Here is a 5,987-nt window from a genome sequence, read left to right on the forward strand (position 1 = left end):
AGCAGCTTGATAAATTTGACTCGACAGGTCAGAAAGATGAACATGTCAAAGATTTTAATAAATTATTTTAACTTATATCTTATAATAATGATTGAAAAAAACATATTACATTTTGAGTAAAATAAAACTGATTTAAAAAACATTCTCATTGAAAAATGTAGCTGGTTCAATTTTATTGTTTGCATTTCTTTCTCATCTTCCCTCAAGTTTCCTCTGGCGCCTCCTGTTGGCTCCACAGTGAGTTGCGGCCTTCACTTTTTTTGAGGTAGCAGTTTTGCCCAGGTGACAAAAAGTTTGGACACGCCTGGTTTAGGTGGACCAGGTGTGTCAGTGAAGGTTTGCAGTCATGCAAATTTATATTTCTGAAAAACATGATTGAAAACAATGGATCCCTTTCATTTCACAGTTAGGAGCCACTTTGTGTTGGCCTGTCACATAAAGTCTCAAAACCTTGATGAAGTTTGTGTTTGTACCAAAACAAAGTGCGACCATGCTCAAGGAAAACAGTGCAAAACAGCTTGCTCTTGGTTGTCCAGGCTTTTGAACAGTGTGCGCTAACAGGGAGATCTGCTACATGAGAATAACTTGATTGAACTGCTTTTGCTCTAAAATATGCATGAGCTGCATTAATAAGTTATAACCTGCAGCATATACACACAAAACTCTATCATCTCTTGCTGGTCGGCCGTTGCACACTTTCCCCCTCGCGAGACTCGCGTTGTAGAGCTGAAAGTAGGGCGGCCTTTGGATTTCCTCTACTGACGCCTTCATTTAAAACTTTAATTGATCTTGTGCTGAAATTGTTCGAGTCAAGTCAATGGAGATGAACATGGTGGTTTTTGTGTTAATCATTTAAAGGAAGAGCTGAATATGAACTACCGGAAAGCAAGGACAAAAGAACGGGGAGGCGTCAGGGACTTCATCTCCAGTGTCCTATGAGACTGATTTTTATTTTGCTTCACTGAGGTAAAGCAGGTCAGGAGCAAATCCCAGTGTAAATACTCCTGAACGTAAGCAAGTTTTTACTGGCAAGACTGGGTGATGCGTTTCCAAGTTCCACAGAGACTCTTTTAGGCTTAAGGAAACACAAATACAATGTAAAAACAGATCATAGGTTCAGACATGACTTTGGTTCCTAGTCATGACTTCTGCAAACTTGGGAGAAAGACAAAGAGTTTAAAGAGGGCATCATGAAGTGTGTGTGTGTATGAGTGTTCCTGTGTCCGACAGAAGGGGTGAGCCAGTTCACCAGGTTCCATGTTGGACTGCAGGCTTTGAGTGTCCAGGTGCTAGAATCCTATATCAAGGCCAGTACTGACCATGGGTCTATATCAAGAGCCGGCTTAGGTTTCAGCCCCCGGGCAGAGGATTATTCTGAGAAAGAGAGGTTCTGTCTAGCCTGAAATAACTGCTCTGAACTTGCTCTCAGTTAGGCACACAAGTGAAGAGCAGGGTAACAGGGGATGGAGGTGAAGAAGATGGGTGGATCTGCAACTCATGCACCCCAGGTTTCCTTCCAGTAAAGAGCTTTAAAGCAGAACTTGGAAACAGGAGCAAGTGTATCCAGAGGGAGTTCTGGGAAGGAGCAAAAAAAAAAAAAAAGAAAAGAAAATGTCAGTGTGCCAGACTGTGGAGCTCTGCACACAGGCCAAGCATTCCTCATCCTTGTAGACCAAGACAAACTTTGGGACATGAGCACATAACTCTAAGTCAGAGCCAAACCGTGGTGAAATATTAGAAAGAAATTACTGTAACCCTAAATTTTATCAAAAAAATGTAACACCATTAAATGTATTCTCCAATCCTTGTCTTTCGTAAAGACAAGTTTTGTGATCTCATTCTATGTCATAATGTTTCAAATGCTTTCAGCTTTTCTCAGTACACAAATGGCAGCATTTCACTTTAAAACCTGGCGATAAAGACCAGTGAGTGCTCCAACACAAAAGTACCTTTCACATTTTAAATTAAACAGACAGTTATACATTTTCCTTATTTGATCTTTATTTAACCAGGAAGTCTCTTTAAGATTAGAGACTTCTGTTACAGGACGACAGCCGCTTACATCAGAACTAAATAAAACAAATAAATATGACAGAAACAGTGAGCGCTCAAGGAAAACAATAACATTCCTCTTTAACTTCATTTTTTTAATAATAGTTGGATTATGACATAATAAACATTTCTGGCTCTACAGAAAGCAAAGGGACTAAAGCTCTGTTTGTTTTACTTTATATTAAAGGCATACAGAGCAAGCAAAAAAATTGGTAATGTTTTGCAATAGTGCTCTTTTCTGCAAAATATTTTGTGCAAGGTGTACGTACACAAATTTAATTCTATTCATTTCACTTGGATCTTAGCTCTAAGGGTGTTTTTGCCACTTTCAGTGTAGAAATCTGTGGGAAACTCACATCTTTTAGAACATCTGATAATGTCTCATTGCTCTAAAACTGAAAAACCTCAAAATCACTTGCTGAACATGATTCAGAGATGATCTTACTTTTTGACCACGTTTGACCAAAATCCACCCTTGGAGAGAAACTCAAGCACAAGACTGAAAGTGTGTGAGTTTTGTGCTGCTTTCTAAATCCTGTCACTGCCATGTGAATCAGGTGTGAACCTGATTCACATTAATCTGAAATACTGAAAGTCACAGACTTTCAGTATTTCTGATCCCCTTTAGGAAAGTCAATTTGATATAGAGATATTCAAATAAACAAGCCTCTGTGGAGATCCTTGTTTGTTTTATCATACAACAAGTCAAAGCATTGTTGAGAAATAGAGTTCCAGACATTTTTTGCATTACGATCAGATTTAGCAGAACATGGTCTGACCTACACAAACTCTGTCACTGCCCTACATACTCACACAATTAACCCATTAAATGAGAACAGTCACGTGGCAGAGCTCCAAAACTTGAAATATAACGAAGGGTGCAAGGTTATGGAGAGGATCAAGCACACAAAGAGGCAGCACTCGCTGTATGAAAGAAAGTCTTCTTTGGGTTCACGTGGAAACAGCGATGAGCATATTTCAGCATTATCAGCACATGTAGTGTATAAAAGGAATTGTGGAATTATATTTGATTAACACAAAATAGTGGGGGAAAATAATATGAAAAGTTTGACATGTGTTTGTTTTAGCTCTCAGTGCACTGACCGACCAAACTGTAATAACGGAAAACTAGAAAGAGCGTTAGGTTACATCATAAGCTTTGGACATTTTATGCTGTTCAGTCTTTCTTCAAAAATGAAAAGAGGATGGTTAAACTGGAAAATATCAGATTAATGAAATGCATAAATAAAATGCCACATAGCCCCAAAACACACCAAGTCTATGGTGATACAAGGTGGTGGCAGGATCATTTTTGGGGTTTATTTTTGTCAGGAGGACTCGTGAAGCTGGTCAAAGTCAACAGAAAGTTGGGCGAAGTGACATACAGGGGTAACATGGAAGAAAACCTGTGAAAGAACTGAGGCTGGGGTAAACACTGAACATAGAGGTATCGATTCAATGGAAAGTTTCACGTTAAATTCATGTACAAGAAGTGGTTTAGTCAAAGTCCATGCCTCAGTCCAGATTATAATCTTAAAAACGTACATTAGATGTTTATCTAAGCTCAGCTTGAGTTATTTTGCAAAGAAGAATGGCAAAGATTTCGGTCTCTGGGAGTGCAAAGCAAGTAGAGTTGTTATTACCCAAAATACTTGAAGATGAAAAAGTGGTTCCAGAAGAATAGAGGGGAGTGAATACAAACACACATCACAATTTTCAAATTTTAACTTGTAAAAATAAAATAAAACACAGTATACACAAGATGTATGTGAAGTGTCAGAGTACACACATTAATCCATCGCGGCAACGAACAGCAACCTTCCTGGTTGTTGGCTGAAAATCACCTGAAATTCTTCAAAACACAGTCGCCGGGGTTCTCCGAGTCTTCTACACAAACACAGTTTATACGTGTCATCTTTTTCCTGATTAAAATACACTTTTGCCTTTCTTTGTGTGATATATTGGACTGCTGTCCTGTTTCAACTCTGCGAGCCTGATGCAATAACAAGAGTTTTCCTGCCATCTAGTGGTCAGTGGCAGCACTGCGTTTGGGTTACAATGAATCGAGAGGTGAAACGACAGGAAAGAAATAAACAAGAGTTCTAACTAATGACTTCTACTGACACAGAGCTGATGAGTCAACTCTTAATTACATTAGGGAAGCACTCTAAGCTACACTTGATTATGTTTGTTAGTATTTTATAAGTGATTCTACATTTTATAATTGGACAATGAAGCAGGTAGCAACTCTATAACAGATATATTTCTTGAATGTTTTGTTTTTGGGTATAAATTTGGAATTTTTTTTAGAACAACACAGAATAGAATAGAATAGAATAGAACAGAACAGAATAGAATAGAATAGAATAGAACAGGAAGCCTTTATATCCTGATTAGAGTTGTTTCTCTTCATTAATATGATAAAAATTGAAGGGAAAGCTTTCATCTAATCCTGCTCAGCTAAAGAAGTCCCATTCACTCCATTTATTAATTGAATGCTATAATAATTTCCTTTTGTTCACACAATCAGTGTAACAACTAAGCAGGATCATACCATTTGGTTACATATTAGGGGTGTGCTGATGGAATACAAAATCCTTTTTATAGGATGGTTCCTTTTTATAGTAGCGGCCAGTTGGACTCATGTTGTGTTCCAGATAAGAATCTGGAACATAGACCAGTCCAGATTAAACAAAATCCTCAGTAGAGGAGAGATGCTGCTGGAAGAAGTTACATTTTTGGGCTTTATGAGGACGTTTTGTGTTGGAGCAATGGTGAGGAATAGGGTTTCTCTGTAATCCATTGGCACATGGAGTAAAGGCCGAACTCGCTGAAAGGAGGTCTTTGCACCATGCCTGCGAAAAATACAGTCAAATATTGTTTTGGTAATCCCAAAACTGAGTTGATTTGGGCCCCAATGTTGTTTCAAAGTGCCTGAGAACTTGTGAGCAGGCTTTACAGTACATAACCCTGCAGGAGGATTTATATTAGGGATTTATTAGGTCTATGACATGAGCCATTTCATGGTGGTGGTGTTTTGTATGTTTTGGGAGAGCTGTATATGGATCTAAGAAGCTGATTGATTAATTGTGTGTAATCCAAAAATGCTGAGTTTTAGATAGTAAGATACTTTGGTTTTACTCGCTTCTTGGTTTGTGGTTCTAAATATTACTATAGTCACCCCTGAGTTTTAACTTTCCTTTAACGCTCCCTCAGTGAAAACCTTTGGATGTCGTCTCACCTCATGGAAAATCTATGAACATCAGTTTGTTCATGTCACCTTTCTGCTCTGCTCAGCTCGGATGGTTCCTGCTCCTGACCAAGAACGAAAAAAACAGGTATCAGGCTGGAAAAACCAGTGAAAATAAAAATAGGCTGTGTGGAGTAGGGCCAGTGACAAATGGCCAATGTCAAACTCCAGTCCTGGAGGGCCGGTGTCCTGCAGTTTTTAGATGTGCCACAGGTACAAACCGCTGGAATGAATGGCTTAATTACCTCCTGCTTGTGTAAATCAGTTCTCCAGAGCCTTGATGACCTAATTATTCTGCTCAGGTGTGGTGCAGCAGAGGCACATCTAAAAGCTGCAGGACACTGGCCCTTGAGGACTGGAGTTTATAATCACTGAGCTAAAGGGAAATTTAAGTCAATATTTCACTTTTTTTTAGCAGAATTATCCCAACAGTTTATGGAGATGCACCTGCAAATGACTGGACTTCTGTTTCCTGTGAAACAGCAGTGTGAATTGGTAGAAAAGAGCCCTAACCTTGAGGTAACCTGCAGGCCTCTGGTCAGAGATTAGTGCGTCTATTTTTGTCACCCCCCCCCCCCCCTCTCGTTGGTACCATCTTTGTTAGAGGGTCTCTTTCTTTAGACAACACAGCGACCAAATAAAGACCAATTTACAAAGAACACCACGACACACAAACAATTCATGT

Source organism: Poeciliopsis prolifica, unplaced genomic scaffold, assembly GCF_027474105.1.
Source record: "Poeciliopsis prolifica strain line A6 unplaced genomic scaffold, Auburn_PproV2 SCAFFOLD003, whole genome shotgun sequence".
NCBI lineage: Eukaryota > Metazoa > Chordata > Actinopteri > Cyprinodontiformes > Poeciliidae > Poeciliopsis > Poeciliopsis prolifica.